General features: G+C 44.6%; 1 protein-coding gene across 1 annotated transcript in view; it reads left to right on the top strand.

The window, feature by feature from the left end:
- The window catches only part of ABCA1 (ATP binding cassette subfamily A member 1), a 384,145-nt gene extending 363,542 nt beyond the window's left edge, over positions 1 to 20,603 (top strand). The window contains exon 53 of the transcript XR_011323420.1: positions 20,579 to 20,603. The gene's annotated coding sequence lies outside the window, so the exon portion shown is untranslated. The remainder of the gene's footprint in view (positions 1 to 20,578) is intronic.
- The last annotated feature ends 272 nt before the right edge of the window (positions 20,604 to 20,875 follow it).

The raw sequence follows: 20,875 nt of genomic DNA on the forward strand, positions 1-20,875 counted from the left end.
TGCACAGCAATCTGCTGGATCTGTATGCTTGTCTTGATATAGCACACCTCCCTCCCCCCACCCCAGACAGTTTCACATTCATGGAAGAGATTTTCTCCCTTCTCCTCTCCCAGATATGGGACCTTGCTCCCCATCAGCTGCACTGTACCTTTAGGCTGGGCAGTAGGTCAAGCACAGGCTTTCCCAGAGCCTGTGAGGACTTGAGCTTTATGAGCCCACGCTTCAGGGAACCACAATAGCTGTGAGCAATTGGACTTACTCTGCTTGTAAAGATCTCCCAGCACAGTCACTCAACTCAGCTGCAGGCAAAGTTAAAACACCATCACAGACACATGTATTTCCCTATCCTGGTTTTCTCAGTGCTCCTGACCTTTCTCTGTGCAGGACTTCTCTTTCACTATGTCAACTACCCCAGATCATGAACAAAAAAATGGAGGCACTCACTCATCCTTTATCCTCTTCTCGTCCCCATCCTTTCACAGATGCCAGATACCTTTATCAGGTGATTCCCTGACAGGTTTCAGCAAATTCTGCCTGGGTAGCAGGTGTCTGGATACCAGAAGTGCTTCTCCTGAAAGAATCTGTTCATTGCCTTGCTCATGCATGACAGCTATGTAAGTCTGTGAATCAAGTTCAGCTTTGTGATACACATACTTACAGATTACCTGTTTCTTACACCCAGCAAATGCCTTTGGGAAGAAGTTAAACCCTTGAGGTAGGGTGAGATGCAGTTTGAGATTAAACAGGTAAACTGATTAAACAGGTAAACTAACCGTTTCATGAAAGCAGCCAGCATTTTTTTGCCTGAACCCAAAAGATTCTCCATAGAGAACAAAATAATGACCTGGGAGGTGTCTTTTGCCAGTGGTACATGGATTTTTTTACTGGTGACCGTTGTGGATACCTAAGGACTTTGGATATTGACTGTCCATTGATTTAGTGGGCTTCAAGTACTGAAACACATTAGAAGCCAAAGGCCTCGCAAGACTCTGGCAGTCAGTTAGGCCATAACAGTTACATGGAAATAGTTTCCCAAATAAATCCTGGGTATCAGCAAGTTCCAGGGGAACTACTTTTTTTGGAAGTGAATGAAGATAAGTTGATGTAAGTTTTTGTGAGAATCTCTGTGCAAATAGTTAGTTCAGTGTGATTAATATGTGTATACATTGCTTTTAGACCTTCAAATTGATTTTTCTGAGAAGACAAATCTGAAATTTCATTCATCTGCAATGATGAACGTGAATGAATCATGAGAACAGATAATGAGGACACTGCTGGCAGGAGATGGGCTGCTGCACTAACCTGGCTGTTTTGCCTTCTCTAGGTAAAAGAGCACTAGAAGAGAGAATCAACATTTCAAAGGGACTGTCACAGTGCTAACACAGAGAAACAGCCTGTTTGGAGCACATCTCAGATCTGCTCCTGGATTTCAGATGGTTGTGATCAAAGTGTTGTCAAAAATAAGGTTAGAAAGCACTCTCAAGGTCATCTCATCTATCTTCTGCTCTATCTTCTGCACTTCAGTTGTACCTATACCACTTCCCACAGATGCTGTCTAGCCTATTCTTAATGACTTCCTCCAATGGAGGCATCATGAAGTCCTCCTTTTAACGTCTAATTTAACATTGCTGCAAGTTAAAATAATTGCTTGTTCCCTTTGTCTCAGGTGACCATCACAGCCACTTTGTTCATGCAGGAAAGTCTATCTAGATGAAGTTTATTTCTGTGCATCGCCTGTAAGAAAAGCAGCCCTGCTCCTTTCACTCTTGGCTTTTACACCATGTGTCCTTGACTTCTGAAGAGCCACATTGTCCTCCTCAAAGAGATGTTGCCCAAGGAAACGTGCAGGACCTGAGACAAGGCACAGTGACTCATCTAGTCCTTGCTGGTGCTGGCCTGCTTTGTAGAAAGCACTCATGCTACTATTATGTCTGTGTGGCATAACACGGAGCTAACATGCTCCTGCAGAAATGCCCCAGCCAGCTCAGCAGTCCTGGTCCCAGCCACAGCCTAGGCTTTCAAGAGTCATCCCATCCTTCCCATTGTGCAAGACCAGCAGCGCACACCTAGCTCACTGGCCCTGGGACCATACTATAACTTTGATTCACCAATTAGAGATATAGCTCTTTTTCAAAGTTTCTCTTAGTACTGCACCTGGCACCTGGAAGGGCAATAGGGAAACCCAGAAACAATGTTATTTCTTTTGTAAAAACACCACAAAACAAAACAAAACCCAGAGCTGGCATCATGAAGATTGGTGTCAGTGCACAGGAAGGAGTCCTTCTGCTGTCTCCCCTGCGTGAATAGGCAAGGTTAATCCAACTGCTTCCAGTGGGGCAGAAAAGAGATTTCTTCCAGAACAAAATGCCAGAGACTTCTGCTTTTTTTTTTAGTGCCTTCCAGCAAGGATCATCTGTTGGGACCATCTGGACATCATGAGTTCAATTTCCTCTGTTAAAGGTAAACTTGGCTGTCAGAAGAGTGACAGGTCCCTTTTCTTTTCTATTTGTAGCCGACATTGCTTGCATATTCCTGTTGACCATAATCTGTGATAGAAACTTGGTTTGGCTTCACCTCTCCTCCTCCATTCTCCCCTCTTTCAGGGAGATTTTAAACAGCATCATTTGCAAAAGTATTTTGGAAAGGTAAGCACAAGAAAAGCCTTCAGTTTCCACCACTCATTTGTATTATGGAGAATCCCCATCCCCAAAGACATGGAATAAAGAAATTATAATGTAGCTTTTCTTTAATAATTGGAACCCTCCTTTCAAGGGGACTTCCTCTCTGTGGCACTCTATTGCTTGACTTCATGGCATCTGAGCAGCTCACAACTCTCATTGCCCTACAATATTCCTAAGGGATTGGGAAGGGCATGGAGGAATGTCTGGAGGCTGTTTCCAGTGAAAGGTTTGGATGCATCCTTTGTTATCTATGTTGCAGAGGGTTCCCAGGGTTTTAGTGATGCTTGAAGCAGTCACTGGAGAAAAGCTTGGGCCATATTCAAAACACCCACAATCAGTGTCCCATTTACACATCATGTTCACCTTTCTCCTGTGATAATGCAGGAAGCTGGGATTTGGCAGCCATCAAGAGCAGAAGATCTGGATCATTCTGTGTTGGTTTGGATATAAGCAGTATGGATGGCATTGGCAACTGTTTTAAGCTCCACCATCTAATTGGGCTCAGTGGGACCCTGTAGACTCCTGCTACTCTCAGGGAATGGGATATGTGACTGAGCGAGCTGAACTAGCCGAAACATAACTGCAGCTATTTCAGAGTGTCAATTTTAGACTAAGTAAGTACAAAAAGCCAGTGCAGTTGGCCCTTATACTGATGCAATATATTCATGTTCATGCAGCGGTAAGCACTTCTACATACAGCCTAAATGATCTAATTTACAGTTTTCCACACAGGATTCTGTGGCATACCAGGGAATTAAAGAGGGCCAGTACACCCACTGCTTGTCTCCAAAGATTTACAGGTGTCTGCTGTAGGAAGTGAAGGCACCTGGAAGATGTTCAGCACCCAGGACTGAGTCCTTGCCTGCCTGCACAACTCTGAGACAGAACCAATTACTGCTTGAAGCTAACTGCATGGGAACTGTGACCTGAGTCATGCACACCTAATACATTGACTGTAGGAGTGGGAATCCCAGTATTTACTCCATCAGAAAAGCCTTTGCAAAATATCATTGTACAGGTTTTAACATAGATGACACAACTTTGGTATAAGGTGTTTTTCTAGCTTTTAGAAATTGTTGAGATTGTCAAAGTTTGCCTCCCCAGACCACAGGTGATTCTTCTGCACTGAGGAGAGAGGTTTGCAGATTCATGCAGACAAATTGCCCTGAGTCACCAGCTCAAACTGGTAAGCAGAGGGGGAGGGTAGGCAAATTTTCTTACCTGTAAACAAAGAATGTGGAAGCAGCAAAAAAAGACAATAAATGCCTAAGTCAGACTTACAACGCTGGAAACAAAGCCTCACAGTTCAAAGGGAAGAGTGGTGACAAAACAAGATGGTTAAACACATTCTGCTGATCTCTCCACATCTACTCTTTCATCTTTAATTAGCCTTCAGCAGCATTCTGACCTAATGCCTGTTAGACAGGCATTTAACTTCCAGCTAAGAAACACGATGGAGGGAGCACACCACAGGAAAGCAGTTTTGTTTCTATGCCTTTTTTTCAGCCTTACTTTCAAGCCCTGGCTTTGGTGTTCTGTATAATTATGTGTTGTCATAAGAACTGCAGTCTGCCTTAGTCACTCCAGTATGCTCCCGGTTGTTCTTTTAGCTAGATAACAGTGTGCTGCATCTTACATTGCTTTGGAAGACTGGGGAGGTAAACTGTTCTGGGATGCTGTATAATTAAATAGTAGGCTACTGCATACAATGCAACACTGCTATCTAAAATGCTAGCCTTTCTGTTATGTGTGCTAGATAGATACAAGTTTACTATTGGGAAAGGTGAAGAAGGGCTCTCTTCTTTCCCCCTACAGCATCTGTATTCTGTCCTTTTATGCTGGGAGCAGAAGTGCTGAGGAGACGCCTCTTGCCCTAGCACAGTCCCATACCACTTTTTGGCCCTGTTACACACCCCACATGTGATTGTGTGGGATATGTAAGATCTGTTATGTATGACATATGAGGAAGCCATGCAACTGCATTGTTATCCCATTCACATTGGGGTTGTGTCTGCCCCTGGGTGTTTGACAAGCTGCAAGGGAGGTGTGCATCTGTGAGGGCCTTGGGTGAAGGAAACCCTCCTTCTTCAATTCCAGGCAGGCAGGCTGAGGCATTCATTCCTGTCAAGACTGAGGAAGCTGCAGACATGTGTGTAGATGTAGCATGGCCAGTTTTAGAGTTTAAAAAATAAAATCATTCAGCAGCCATTAAAGTATAAACTTTTGTAAGAAGCTTTCTGAAATATGAGTTGGAAAACCTCGAATGCCCCCTTCCATGTAGGTTTAAGCCAGAGTGTATCTCCTCCATGCTGGAATGCAGCTGTATGGGCTAAAGGTTTGGTCTGGAGCACATAAGGAGCATTTTATATGTGGAGTCTGTGGTGCTGTGGATGAGGCCTGGTGGTCTACACAAGTGCCTGAGGATTGGAGAGGCTGGGGAGAAGATCTGCCTGCAACTCACATCAGCCATCTCAGTCTGGCTCTAAATAGCTAGCTTGGACATTGCTAACTCTGTAGTTGCAGCAGCAGCCTGGAGCTGGTACATGCAGGCTGCACCTAGCTTGGTTATTCCTAAAACTTGTCATTGCCTGCAGGATAGGGCACTTCTTGTGCTGTAGATGCTCAGGCACCTTGGCAGACATCCTAGGTAGTTTCAGTTAGCTGGGATCTGACAGCACACAGACCTACAGGCACCCAAGGTCTGTGGTGGCTACCACAGCACACTGGCCTTGTGGGGACTTTACCCGAAAGCAAGACGGTGAGGCAGAATAACACTTTATCCCCCTGGAACAGCACAGGGGGAATGGAGTTGTGCCTTCAGGCTTAAGCCTCACCTGTGACATAAAGTTGTTGGTGCCACAGGGGGCCTGTCTTTTCCGTAAGGAGATGACAGGGTTGGGATCAGGCTTGACCCAATGAGGTCCTGTGAGCCTCTACTTTCTTCCATGTTGCTGGTTCCAGCCCAGACATGGGTCAAGTGCAAAGCATCCAGAGCAGGCTAATGCAAAAACTTTTTGGACAACTTTATAATAATCCCAGCCTTTTCCAAAGGGAGAAAAACAAAGACTTTCTTTTTAGGGCAGACCTGGCAGTGCACAATGTGATGGGTGGAAAAGTGTCTCCTGGAGAATGGGCTCAGACCCACACTTCACTGACACAGTGTAGACATACTAGGACATCACCAGCATGTGGTACAATGGGCATTTGCACATCTGGAACAAGGCAGAAATCCTGCTGTTTAACTAGGTCTCCTGGCCAGTTTAGGAAAGAGCTGAGCAGGCTGCAGAAGAGAAATATTTATTTCATAAAAGAATGATTGCAGTCTTTTAATTTGGCTTCTGACACAATATGGGTCAGACAGCACTATGCAGCAATTTCTGCATTAGCAGGAGCTTCCTTCACTGATTTGAGAGGGCTTCAGAGAAGACTCAGCTCTCTGGGCAAACGTCAACTATTGCAGGCAGCCTTTGCTAGAAGGATTGTTTTAAATTTCCTACATTTTCTCTAGATAAGTTTTGTGAACGAGAACAGACCCAGTGTTTGTTCATCTAGAAGCAGGAGATGGGACTGGTTGGATCAAAGAGATACTCTGTTAGCAAGTTTTTATGAGCCAGGTCTTTGCAGATAACTCAGAGCAGGCTAGGGTAGCCAGTGGGTGATAATGGATCCATTTTGCCCTCTTCACAGGTGTGCCGGTGAGGGCTGATGAGGCACTGCCTGTCCCGTGCCTCCTTGGGATGTCCTGGGCAGTGCCAGTGAGTGTCAGCATCTCTACTTAGCATGCTCATGTCTTTCTTAAACACGGATACCATTGGGAAGTTTTGATTGCTATTTGCTATTTAGTCTTGATTTGCTGTTTACTATTGCCTTACCAATAGTAAGACAAAGTTAAAAACCTCCCAAATCTATTATAAAATCTTTATCTCCTAACCAGTTATATAATGTTCATCACAATAGCCCTATTTCCCCCAATATTTTTCTTTTCTAAGAAAACTCTCATCCCAGAGAGTTCATTGCTAAGAACAAATGCTGGCCCTTCTTTCATTTTGTTATATTTAGTTTCCATCTTCCTTAAGTTTTCCTTCATTTGGAAAGAAGCCGATGAAAAGCTGGTGAATGTGATTTTATTCCATGGAAACAAAGCAACAAGAACCATTCTTTCTGACAAGAAGGTATTAAAAAAATATATATTTCACAGTGGAACAAAAACAGATATTGATCTGGATTTTCTGATGATACAGCAGTTGCAATTATTGCTTTATCGAATGTGAATTGTCCTTTTTATTAGAGTCACTTTTTTCTTAGCTATGCCAGCTCCAAAAAGCTGGATATGGAAGAAAAAGTGAGGTGGTAAAGAAATTTTCTTCTTTATTTTTTCATAATTTTTAGACAGTTTTTAGGCTGTATTTATGATACTCTTTCCACAGACATCACCAACCTTTGAATCAGATGCACAGAGACAAAAGCAGTCAGACACAAACAAATACTGCATATATATTGTCATATCTTTTGATATAAATGCTGTCTTAGTGTGATATAGTGAACAATAACCACTGCCAAAGGATATCCTATGTCTTACATGTCAAATTAGAAAGCAAAGCAAAACAAGGAAAGTACTTTTTCATATTCTGCACACCTTTCTGAGTTTTAATTGGATTTGCCATAGTCAAATAGGATCATATTTAATTCCCTCAGCATAGCTTCATTTGACTTGGGTTGGTAGGCAGTCATAAAAATGGACATCGAAGTTTGCACACCTTTAAGAGGAATAGGGTAGTTCTCACTGAAATCAGCTGTGTTTTCAGGCTGCCAGCAGACAGAGGCAGACATCTTGACACTACCGACAGTGTTATACATACACGTGATCTGGAGAAAGGAATTGCATTCATAGCACGACATTTAACCACGCCATCAAACACTACAGTGTAACAGCACAATTTGTGGAATATAAACTGGACTTGGCTGATATTTAGTATACGGAAACCTCAGTTACCCATGGAACAATGGGGGTCAATTTCTCCACAGATGATGCAGTTTGGTCAACGCTCTTTTCTGAACTCACCATTATTAAGAATTTTGTCTTTTCCTTGTTTCTGTTCTTCCTTTTTCACAGTGACCAAGCCTTGACACTTCTACTGCCTGTGCAGTCTACCTCTTGCTCAAACTTACTGCAAACTTTTCTTCTCGCCATAACTCCCATCATTTCTGACTGAGTATTTGCACCAGTAGCAGAGCAACATCAGCTACTAAATCAGCATGGGTTGTGAGGCAATAGCTGATCCTGCACTTTCTAGCTAGAAATGGTGCTTGTCAAGACAGACCACAACTATTTGCCCATGCTTAAGGCCACCATGGGTCCTTTGGGTCTTTGGCAGAGGAGGGCTGTGGGTTATTCTTCCTTTGTGTGAGAGCAAACTGCTTGCAACTAGGTAGTCTTAGGTTCCAGAGACACATCTTGCTGTGTATCTAAGGTTACTAGATTGGAGTAACAGACTTGTTGAAAAAAAAGGCCTGAGATGAACACCTGGAAAAAGTTAACATAGGCTGCATGTTTTTTCTGACCTGCAGCGCGAATCCCAAAGTAGGTTACTTTTAAGAAATTCTCTGTGATGTTTGTCTTTAAGGATATAATCTGGGTCATTATTTGTAATTCTCTGTGATGTTTGTCTTTAAGGATATAATCTGGGTCATTATTTGTAAAAGGATATGCCTCTTGTTACCTGACCTACTAGCTTGGAGGCAGTATGACGCATAAGCGGGGCTGGCCAAGAATTTCAAATTACAAAAGTAGCATATTTTTCCTAGAATTGCTTCCTGACAAGTTTGCTGTTGTTCACCAAGAACTTCTATTGGAAATATGTCTCAGTCTTGAGGTGGAATTCCTGGCCCAAGGGCAAAGTAAGTATCTGAGATGTTGAAACACTAAATTTCGGAGGGTGGGTTTCAGATCTCTGCTTATTCTAATGTAATCCAATTTCCCTTGTACTGAACAGGGCTGGGGTGTGGAAATTTCTTTATTGTTCCCAGATTGGGTGAAGTGAGTTTCTATTGTTCTCAAGTGTGAGGTGAGGAACTGGCTGCTGTCTGGTCAAAACACAGCTGGGTCCATTCAGTGTGCTCTCAATGAGTTGGTGTGCCTATGGGACACAACCTGGTAGCCTACCAAGATTTCCTCTGGGGCCTCAAAAGCAGCCTGGCTGCACTACTAGAGGCTCTGGCTTTACAGGCTGTAGCTTTGACATTGCTTCCTGCTCCCAGCTCAGGAGCTGGCTTATTTGGCACACAACGCTCTGTGGACGTGCATCCTGACTATTTTGTTTCCTAGCACCAGGCTTCCTGGCACCAGCGTACCTGCAACTCCCTGCAGTACTTGCTCTGTGTGCTCACAGCTGCGTTCTGATTTGTCCACTGCTATGACAACAGATGCCAGGTCCACGGGCTCCTCCAAGTCCTTTCCCAAGGGTCACGGCTATGTAGAACCTCTGCCCAGTAAAGTCACAGTGTCGTGGTTTAACCCCAGCCAGCAACTAAGCACCACGCAGCTGCTCACTCACTCCCCACCACCCCCAGTGGGATGGGGAAGAAAGTCGGGAAAAGAAATAAAACTTGTGGGTTGAGATAAGAACAATTTAATAGAATATAAAAAGAAGAAACTAATAATGATAATGATAACACTAATAAAGTGACAGCAGTAATGATAAAAGGATTGGAATATACAAATGATGCACAGTGCAATTGCTCACCACTCGCTGATCGACGCACAGTTAATACTCGAGCAGCGATCCCCCCACCCCCACTCCCCCCAGTTTATATACTAGATGTGACATCGCATGGTATGGAATACCCCATTGGCCACTTTGGGACAGATGCCCTGGCTGTGTCCCGTGTCAACTTCTTGTGCCCCTCCAGCTGGCTGGGCATGAGAAGCTGAAAAATCCCTGACTTTAGACTAAACATTACTTAGCAACAACTAAAAACATCAGTGTTATCAACATTCTTCTCATACTGAATTCAAAACATAGCACTGTACCAGCTACTAGGAAGACAATTAACTCTGTCCCAGCTGAAACCAGGACACACAGTCATCCGTAGCTAAAACATGTCTGAAACATGAATGCAAAAGGAGCAGTGGGAAAAGGTCTTACAACTTGTGGTGACTGATTGCAAATGCCTCGTTGTCCTTTCCTTTCCCCCAGCAGAACCTGTATTTTGGTTATGCCTTTCAAAGGTCCCTATATTATTCTGAGGAAGTGTTTGAAAATGAATATGACCCACTCAAGCCTGAGAAAGAGACTCCAGGAGCAGAAACTGCAGCAGCAGATGCCGCTATAAATGCCTCCAACCCTACCACTACCTTAAGCACAGCCAATGTCCCCATTGCTGAGAGGCCATGGTGCTAGAAGGGACCACCACGCAGCCTGAGGTTGATCCTCAGAGCATGACCAAGCTGCCTGGTAAGAACACAGTGGCTCCATCTCATACAGCAAATGTCTCCACCCAAGGAGAGCCTGTCAAGGTTGCAGCACCACCTAGTGATGCTGTTCTCTGGAGCAGTAGTCCCAATCTTGAAGCTGCCTGCAGCTTTCCTGTAGGCAGAGAAACCTTCAGGCATTATGTGCCTGGCTACAGAGAGTACTCCTGTGGCTACAGAAGCCAGCCCCATCAAGAAGGCACAAGGGAAAGGACCTCTCAATAACCTGTTAAGGCACCCACAAAGGTCAGCATATCACAAAACTGGAGGATATAGAAAAAGTTCCCTCCTTCCATCCAGACCAGGAAGAAGCCTCCAGAATGGAAGCAGCAACCCCCTGTCCCCAGGGAGCAGCTACAGCCTGCCTGGGCAGGAAGGGAGATTTCAGCAGTCAGAGGAGAAACCCCCAGGCCAGAAGGACAAACTATTTTCCTGATGGCCATTGGGAAAGCAGCTGTCCTACAGAGACAATAACTCTGTTCACAAGCAAAGCAGCTTCCCTCCCCAAACCAATTCACCAGGCCCTCATTTGAAACCCAGAGAACAAAAGGAAATTGTACACCTCCCAAGGGAAAATGTTGGTGGATCTCCCAGTTCCAGGATGCAGGCAGCCTGCCTGCCAAGCTGCAAAGGGCCATTGCTGAGTACCAGGAGCCACCCATCTGAGGCAGACTTATCTGTATGACTGTGAGAGCCCAGACACTAGCCCTTTATACTCTGAAAGGCAACACCTTTCTTATCCAGGGTGCACAGCATGGGGCAACAGCAGAACAGCACATGTTTCATAGTGGGGTAGACACCATGATAGGAGACCCTACTGCATTCATTGATCCCCTCACTTAGTCACCATCCAGAGGGAGATCCTCTACGTTCAGAAGGAAAATGCACTTTATCTAAGAAGCAATTCATAGGACAGTGTTCCTCTTCTGAGCCCAAGAGGTCAGTGCAGAAGACCCTCCTATCTTCCTAACTTGAGTCAGAGGCATGGAAACCTCTTTTGTGAAAAAGACCCAGTCAGTTCAGTTGGGCCTGACTCCTTCTCTGGGCAAACAGTGTGGATGTCTAGGCAGTTCTCATAAGATCCTGAGCTCAGCCCAGCCAGACAGTATGAAAATCCCAAATATGTCCCTAATAATCCACGTAGGCAGGAGATATATTTCCAATGCACAACAGACAACCCATCAAACCAAAGGGAGAATGTTCTCTATGATAAGGTTATTCCATGAGCCCTAGAGGATCATTTTCCATCCTATGGCATGCCCATTCCTAAGCCTTTGGGAAATAACCCATATTATTCTAATGGGCAGAGCATCACCCCACTGGGAGAATCTTGGGATCAGGAAACAGATTCTCTCAAAACTGCAATCTCTCCTCAGCAAAGCAAATGGCAATATTCTGTGGGATCATCCCAGGAGTAGGGCAGCAGTTTTTCCACTGTGACAAAAAATATCCCCCAGCCCAGAGGATGCCCAATGGGGTTCGGAGGAAACCGAGGGTACCAGGAACATCTGAACTCCCCATGCAGAGCTGTCCCATTTTCAGGTCTCAGTTCATCCAGCCACTCTTCCCCCAGGCTTGTGTGCTGTGCAGAGAATGACAATGATGGAGGATTGCCTGATTTCCCAAGTTCAAACCCTCCACATGGAAACAAATACATCCTGAAGGCAATCACTCCAAGCATACCAAACATGTTGTCTACCCAATTGGTCTTCAGTCTAGCTGGAGGTGCTTAAACAAAATTGCAGGCCAGGATAAGGCTTTGGTATCATTGGTGAAGAAGCAACTAATCATGACAGGAGCATGCCATGTTCAAAAAAGAGATCTGGTGAGCAAAGGAGGCCTGAAGCATGGCCAGATCCAACTAGAAATGCCCATTGTGGGAGCAATACAAGAAGTGACAGCCACACCACCCACCATTCTGGACATATCCTATGACCTAACCAATTCAATATGAAAACTGCTCCTAAGAAGCAGGCTGAGGGCTCACTCACCCTTGCTAAAGAAGGGCCTGAGCCAGAGACAATCAGAAATGGAAATCAGATTAATGAAATTGATCTGGTAGGAGAACAGGCAGCCCAACACTTCAGAGAAGGTGGTGCTTCAGATGACTGAGGCAGCACTTGTTCAACGCTTGAGCACCATCTGGTGACAAGAAGCAAGAACAGGTTTCTCCAGACCTGGTATGGTCCGCTAAGAAAACGTGTTTTCTCTGTGACTGAGATACTGCTCAGGTGTCCGAGCACTGGTACATCCAACAGAGAACATCCATCCTCTTTTGGCTCTCTAGCAGGTGATGTGAGAAACAATCCAGAGGAAAGCAGCCCAGACTGCGTCCTGCTGCAAAACTAATGTGTGACTTTAAATAGCAGGCAAAGGGAAGATAGCCCAAGGAGATAAGTTAACATACACGTAAGTTATTCTGCAATTCTTAATGTCATTAGGAACGGACAAACAAAGACAGTGGGCACAAGAAAGAGCATCTGCCCAAACGGTATGCAGGTCCCACAGCTGTACTACTCTGATCGTTTTTGACATGAGTAATTCCTCCTTTGTATAACATTTCCCTCCACTTCTAAATGCAGCAGCGCTGCTAGTCTGGCAAAGCATTGATACCAGCTTTGTGTAAAGGACATGCTTACCTGGAATCACAAGGTATGAGGCAGTGGTCTGCTCTTTCATGCTAGGATGTGCTCAGGCCTTTCTTGTTTTAGTTTCACCAAAAGAAAAAAATATGTAAAAGGGAAGCATATCACTCAGGTGGATGACAAACAGATTTGTTAAGCTATTCAAAGGGCTTCTTCTCATTCCTTTGCCTTCCATTTAGCTTGGGAACCTCACGCCTTGTAAAAGGCCATTTGAGCACAGCATTTCTGTACTCATGAGCTGGTCAGATGGGAGTCCATGGGAGGTCAGTATCTGGCTGCCTGAGGGTGATTTGCACAGGTCACTGTTAGAGAAGTGCAGTGGGAAGAAGACTGGTAGCTAGAAGTTGTGTCTCTTCCCTTAACTGAGGTCTAGACCATTTGTCCCAGCCTCAGGGGTGAGGCAAAGCTCACCTCTGCTCGCAGCTGTCCCACTGTCCCTGATGTCCCACAAAGAAAGCTTCCTGCTGAACACCAGTCCCTTCTGTTGCTAACACCTCTTTCAGACAGGATACCACATGGCCACTGTCAGTGGGAGTCCATGGGAGGTCAGTATCTGGCTGCCTGAGGGTGATTTGCACAGGTCACTGTTAGAGAAGTGCAGTGGGAAGAAGACTGGTAGCTAGAAGTTGTGTCTCTTCCCTTAACTGAGGTCTAGACCATTTGTCCCAGCCTCAGGGGTGAGGCAAAGCTCACCTCTGCTCGCAGCTGTCCCACTGTCCCTGATGTCCCACAAAGAAAGCTTCCTGCTGAACACCAGTCCCTTCTGTTGCTAACACCTCTTTCAGACAGGATACCACATGGCCACTGTCAGTGGCTAAAAGTTTGAGGCACACCTCCCTGACCTCATGTTATCAGAGAAAGAGGTCATCACTGCAAAGAGAGGGCACATATGATCTACTGGCTTGTTTCTGTGACCAAACCTCGAAGCTGGATTCATACATGGATGGGAAGTTGGCTGTCCAAGTAGTGTGGTGCAAACATAACTATTTAGAGAGCAGCATGGCATACAATAACCCATATCACCAAACCCTGAGCAAAACCATAGCAGGCAGCATTGGAGAAAAGCACCCGTATTCTTTTTATAGAGATTTTTTTTGTTGTTAGATGGCAGGTTGACTCTGTGAGCTTGGCATTGCAAGGCACCTCTTGCCTAACCTGTGACCCCAGTTTAGGTTTCTTGGCTGAAAGAGCAACCCAAAACCTCTGAACATCTGCTGCATTAGGAATTGAAGCTCTTCCTTGGAAATGAGTGCTTCTTGTATTCAGTTTTACAGCTTGGCATACTACCATCACTTGTGTATTCTGCATAGCTGCAAACAATGCTGTTCATCATGCATGGATATACTAGTGATTTGTCTGGTTTGTACCGTAACTACCAACACCAACAATCCAAAACACAAACGGCTTAAATTTCTCTGGTATTTCCCCCTGATGCCACTTCTGTTAATATTTTTCTAGTGCAAAGCCTCTTTATTCAGATGTGTTTCTTAAATCAGTGTTGCAGTCGGAAAGCATTTCTGCAAAACAGTGATATCTTTCCCATTAACTAGTGTATACCTTTGCTTTCATTAAGTGATGCACTGATACAGTTCTTCACCTGGACAGGAGGGCCAGGACCACATTAGACAGTCCTGCTGAAGCACAGACAAACAGAGCCCGATGGATCCCATCCTACACTTGAAGGAGTTTCCTCATTACAGCCAGAAGAGTCTTTTCTTGCCACATGTCCCTGTGGATTTGGATGTAGAGGGTGGCATGATGCAGGATGGAGAGTAGTCCCCCCACAGAGCATCAGTGATGTGTAGGTCAGCGAGTGCTTGACTTCTGATTTGCTGTCTCACTTTGCATGTTACAAGCTTCAGCGTAAGCACACAGCAGGAGGAGCATGCTCCAAGTCTGCCTGAACTGATAAGAAGAGCTGTCACTGTTGAATGCTACACCCCCACATGCCACATGCAATTTAACACAACACTGGAGGCTTTAGGATACTGATCAGCAGTTTGTTCCGGAGATGGACAACCAAACTCTGCCTTGCCCTGCAAGTCCTACTGGAAATTTCTCATGTTTATGCCCTGTTTGGATCCTGCTTAGTCCTTCTGCTGAATCTTAGTGAAGGACTTGGTGTGGCCCTCAGTCCCCCTGTAGAGAGATGGGAACAGAAGCATTGAGTGGTTAATTGAGTAGAAAGGAGGAAGACCCTCAAAATTAGGAGTATTCTGTACCAATAAGAGGAAGCAATGCTTTATACTGTGATGAGCTGCAGCTCTGTAAGCTGTTTCTCTGCAGAAAGGAACAGATTGGGCTGTGAGTCACTCTGAAAGTAGCATGATCCTTTTATATTCGCAGAGCAACAGGTCTTCCACATATGAGTTATGACGTTACTGAAAGTATGTGATACAGAAAGTGCTTCGTTTCCCTTCTGCCATTCACCCACTCCCCTGGAAAACAGATAGCACAATAAAATAACACAGCAGATCAAAGCAACTTGGTTTCTATTCAGAGGTGAAATGGCACTCATATTCCAAAGCTCTCTGGCAAAGTACAGGAAAGGAAACAAACCCAAATTCCTTTTTTACATCCCTGTTGGCAATTGCCTGCTGTTATGGCTCCCTTTCCCCCAGCCATATCACTCAATGAGGTGGAAGGATGGCTGAATATACAAAGCAGGGATCCCCACAGTCTCTTTACTGGACACTGAAACTGTGCTGATAAATATCATACCATTCTGTTCTACATCAAAAAGCATTAATGCTGGGGAGGTTTTTAGCATGCACCAGACAAAACTCTGAAGTTCTTATGCCCATTCCTTTCCTCACAGATTTGATACATGGTTATTTTTTGATGCTGTGAGTTAACTGATCAAATTAGTGTGAGCAGTTAAAAAGCGACTTACCTTCCACAAAGGCAGATCAAAAGTCTGAGCTGGATTCAAGGGCCATTTCCCAAACAGCAAGAGTCAACTGTACTTGGAAGTGGATGAAACAGAGGTACAACCCAAACCTGTGAAATCTATAGGATGCGTAGACTTGCAAGGATCCTTCTGTGGGAGAGTGAAATATCAGCTGAGAAGGCAAGAGTTGGGAACAGCCACCTTGTAGTTTTCAGACCTGTTTTCCTCTGAATTGTTTTTTGTCCTGGGTAAAATGACAGTTAGCTCTAAGGAAGCTGGTTAGTGAGGGAAGAAGCACAGATACTGCCAGCGCTCCAGCCCAGGGCCTGATCTGAGAGTTGGAGAACAGCATGGCTTCATTGCCAGAGGGAGGAGACACCTTGGGCTGGAGCAGAGCAAGAAGAGCACTTAGCCAGTTGGGTAACTAGGCATATGTTTTCCTTTGCCCCCTTTCAATTTCCCAGCTCTCCCTTGTCCTCAGACCCAGGCTCAGCCAGGTATTCCACACAGGAAGATATAAAATGCTCATCTGTTGTGATGGAAACGCTGACTGTGTTTCCAGCTCTGGAAGTCCTTGTGTTTCAGAGCACAGCAGGGAAAGCTATTCATGCACTTTGAAGGTAAAATCTTTTGAAAGAAGTTGGAGAACCTAAATATACCCTAAAAAGAAAAAAAAAAAAAAAGAATGAAGGTTCTGCTTTTATATCCACTATTTCTGGTCTCAGAACTACAAAGAAGCTCATCAGAAACTCATCCTCTCCCTCTCTCTGAAATTGAAAAAAACAGACATTGCAGTGGGTAGAGTTCGGAGATCTACGAGTCTCCCTTACTTTGGGCAGGAGGCAATGCCTGTCAACAGATGGAAATTCACACCTATCCTAAAGAATGCATGCACTTTTTTCTAAGCTGCCTTATTGGCAGAATGCCATTAAATTTTACAAACAGCAAATAGACATTTACAAGTCATCTGAAGTTTTGAAAGCTGCAGCCAACTCCCGCCCACCCACACCAATCCAAACACATATTTTGTGCAATTTTTCACCATTTTTGCCTTTCCAAAGACCAAGAGGAAGCAAGCTGTGCTTTATGGTTAGATGTCTGGATGTCAGAAATTCAGGCTAAACACTTTGTGGCAAATATCTGTATGTCAAAAGAGGAAGGGAAGATTTCCAACATTCACTTTTCCAAATCCACAGCATGGCCAAGACCTGTATGAAAAGGGATATGCAACATTTATAGCACCATATTCTTCCAGAGACGGGAGCAAGCCTTGTTGTTAATCATGAGTGATCACCCATTTATCTCCCATGTGGTTTTGACCAACTCAGGAGAACACATCAAATATTCCTTTATCACAAATACAGACTCAAACCAGGACTTGCTGCAAGGTGCATGGTGGAGACCACAGTATTTTTAGCAACATTGTTCCATGTAATATGTACCCTTGTGACAGAAGAACAGTTTTCCTTCAGTCTCCCCTCCTGGCCCATCTGCTGTTTGAAGGTTAAGATAGGCCTTTGTGATCAACCAATCTGCCTTCCCAGGGAAGGCAGGCTATAGGACTTCCCTACTCTTTCTTTGTGAGCTGGTGTATTTTAGCGTGCCTGAAGTTGAAGAATGGCAAAGTGGTTAAGCATTTGTCATAACTGTTAGTGAACACTTCAGTGATTAATTATCGTCATAGATGAAAATGTGCACATCATTTAAAGTTTGAATTTGCCCTGCTCCACTCCAATTTTATGACATCCTTTTACCTCTATCTACTATATGCAAGAGGCACATGCTGTCTGATTTTTTTCTAGAGGTAGTTGTGTTCTTTCAGGTCATTGGGAACATACTTAACAGCATTGGGAGTGGTTCTTGTCCCAGTGGAGGCCAAGTTCCTCTTTACAGTCGCATTTTGAGAGCTGTCAACTAGATCTTCATCCAGTTAGTGGCTAACACACCAGGTTAATTCTAGCTTTGATGGAGAACATCATCCAGTGCCATGTCACACCAGACACCTACAGCATAGATGTCCATTAACCTGCAGATCCCCTGCTCCCTTTAAAAAATCTTTTATGTGCTAAACCAACATTAAAATCAATGAAAATAAAATAAACCTCTTTAAGGTCTGGCCTGAAGTTACAGCCAGAATAGGTTGTTTTAAGATGTTATGTCTTCAGTATTCTGGTGGATGGAATGGTAAGGAAAATGAAAGTGCAGCATTTCTTGACACAGAGCATACTCTCCCCATAATGTGATGGGGGAGAGCTTGGCAAGGGGAAGGGGGATGCTATTTAGAGCAATACTAAATAATGTTGGCAGCAGAATCTTTGGCTGGGATATGTTCACTCTCATGGTAAGCATGACACAGGCATTGAAGAAAAAGAGCTGCCAGAGCAAAGCCAGAAAGAGCTGATAGCAGAGCAATCTAAAATCAATCCTTGCTTTTACCTGGCTCTTCCCGTCTCTCTCCTTTGCTGACAGCTCTCTGTTGCTCTGTGAGAAAGCTGCTCAGCATGCAGTCTTAAGCTGCCCCTAGAGCAATCAGCTCTCTAGGAAAACACAGTACAAAAGAGAGAACAACTGCTCATTGAACCATGGTGTTTATTATAAGGATAACAAACATACTATAGCACATGCGTGACTTCATGCAGAAATCCACTGCCAAAGACATAAAGAGTTTGGAACAGTTCCTTACCTCTTGGAATTACAAATACTCCAGGATTTGGTCTTTTGAGACTGGACAGAAGTAGAAATACTTGCTTAAAAAAAGGGCACCTGAGATACAAGCCTCACATTTGCCAAGGCCAAGTAGGGTTTAGTACACAAGCCCCTCAAAAGGCCACAAAGAGGTAGACAGATGAAAAAAGCGAGCAGAATGCAGAGTAACTGGGGCTGAGCACTGCCTGGTCAGCTCAGGCAGAGTACCTCAAGGATTTGAGTCACTGAAGTACTGGCAGGCAGGAGGGAATCTGCAAGACCTTCCATGTCTCAGCCTAAAACTAATTTAAATTTACCCCCATAGGTTTGGGACAACTTCTGAACATTAGCTCTCACCAAAGATAAAGCAGGAGGTAGGAGGGAAGTCTGCAGCAGTCTTTAGTCTGGAAGGAGAATGCCACAGAGGAATGCCTGCATTTCACATACAGACTGCTATTTGGATGACCCCTACAAAGATGGGGCTTTTGACCAGAGAAGGTTGGGTAAGGAGTGTCTTGGGAACAGAGTCATTAAATAACAAATGAGGGGGAAAAGCCTGTTTTCATTACCAATGTTAATAACAGTACGAATTTCTTCCTTCCTGAAAATGCCTTTGGTGGTGTACACAGCTGTTATCAAGTGACCAGTGACTGACTAGAGTACAATAGTTTTTGTGCCTGCCACATGTGCAGGGAGGAATTCCTGCACTCTGGTACTTCAGTCTTTACATTGCAACGTTATCACTCTTCATCTGTTTCTGTGTATCTTTCTCTGGAGCTAAAACCCAAAACTGATGTTGATGCTTCTAATAAAGAATATTTTAGAGCCTTTTGGCTTCCTTCTTGGCTACTTTCATTTATTTTTAGGTCTGGAAGACTTTTCAAATCTACTTATATCAGAAAACATAGCTTTGGTGCCTCATTAAGTCTGATGTCAAATGGTATTACTGGGATATGCGATTAGCTCAGGAGAGTCTGAAGCCATACAACAAAATGCTTTTCCTCAATGGTTGGACACCGGTGTAATCTAAACCAGGCTGCCAACCGCTGGATGGCACTAAGGTTACTGTCCTGCTCACACACATTCACATACACATTCTAAGAAGCCTCACACTTCAATTTTAGGACTACCAAAAAATTGTCTGGGGCACTGAATTTGGGTTCTTTGTTTGCACAAGGGTGAGGTTGGTTGCCTCAGCTCTTGTAGTTCAAACAGTGGTTCTTCACCCACCCCATTGCACCCCCCACTTTGGGACTGCTTACAGCTAACAGTAAATGCTTGCTGGAAATCTTTGCACAGGTGTGTATGGACCGTCAAACTTGCTGAGAGTGCATGCCATCCCATCACACCAGCGGGTAAAGAAGATGCTAAATAGTCTTGGTTCTTGTATTAACCCCGGAAGCTTGCCACTAGTGACTGGCTACAGAGTAATTTCAAAGGATCTGCAAAAGCGCTGGTAGAATACAGTTGCCTTCAAGTGCCTGGCAGCACATAGGGCACTGTTCACTGATTATCCAGTCATCTTAAAGCCCTTGACTTCTGAAGGTTTCCCACGCAGAAAGCATACAAGAGACAAAACTATAGCACAGCACTTCCAGAAACTGAAACACCCAACATCTCAAGGTATTTGCAGATCTTTTGGAACAGGCTGCCCAGAGAAATGTTGGTGTCACCATCCCTGGAGGTGTTCAAAAAACGCGTAGACAAGGCACTTCAGGACATGGTTTAGTGGGCATGGTGGTGTTGGGTTGGTGGTTGGACTGGATGATCTTAAAAGTCTTTTCCAACCTAAACGATTCTATGATTCTATGATCTCTGACCTCAAGGCACCTCATCTGCCTCTGAAGATGAGCCCTGGTGAGGCATTCAGATTTGTTTGTAGTGCAACTGCTGCCAATCCCTTTTTATCATGTTGGCTGAAGGCTTGAGCTCCAAGTAGAAAATTAGCAGGTTATATGTGTGCTTGATCCACTTGATGCAGACCACATAGTAGTATACTTGGAACAGGGAATGGCAGGGAATCTTAATAGCTGAAGCAGAAATAAATATTTACAGGTTCTCTCTCAAAATATGTAGCGCTGAGCCACCAGGATTTTGGGTGCATTTGTCCTCCCGGCCCTAGCTTCCTTGAACAAGTTAAAACCCCCTTGCTTAAGCTCTAGCTTGTGTTTGATTTTGTAATCCAAGCAGGGAGATTTCCAGGGAGATTGTTCTTCAAGCTGCTAATGCCAGACAGTTTGATCTGCTTCTGAGGGGCAAGTCAGAGCTGGCAGGTAGTTCAACAACTGTGTACTCCTAGTGCGAGGAAAGCTCCAGTCACAAAAAGGGAGTGGGGCCTGAGACTTGGACCCAGAAGGAAGCACAAGGGAGAGTGGTGAGTGAATCCCCTCTCTCATGCTTGCCATACTGGCAGGGTGGTCATCTGGGTGGATCTGCACAGCACCTGGCCGTAATGCTGGCATGCCTCTGACAACAGCTAGCCAAGAGAGTGGCCTGCAGGTGA

The sequence above is a fragment of the Haliaeetus albicilla genome, chromosome Z (genome assembly GCF_947461875.1).
Source record: "Haliaeetus albicilla chromosome Z, bHalAlb1.1, whole genome shotgun sequence".
NCBI lineage: Eukaryota > Metazoa > Chordata > Aves > Accipitriformes > Accipitridae > Haliaeetus > Haliaeetus albicilla.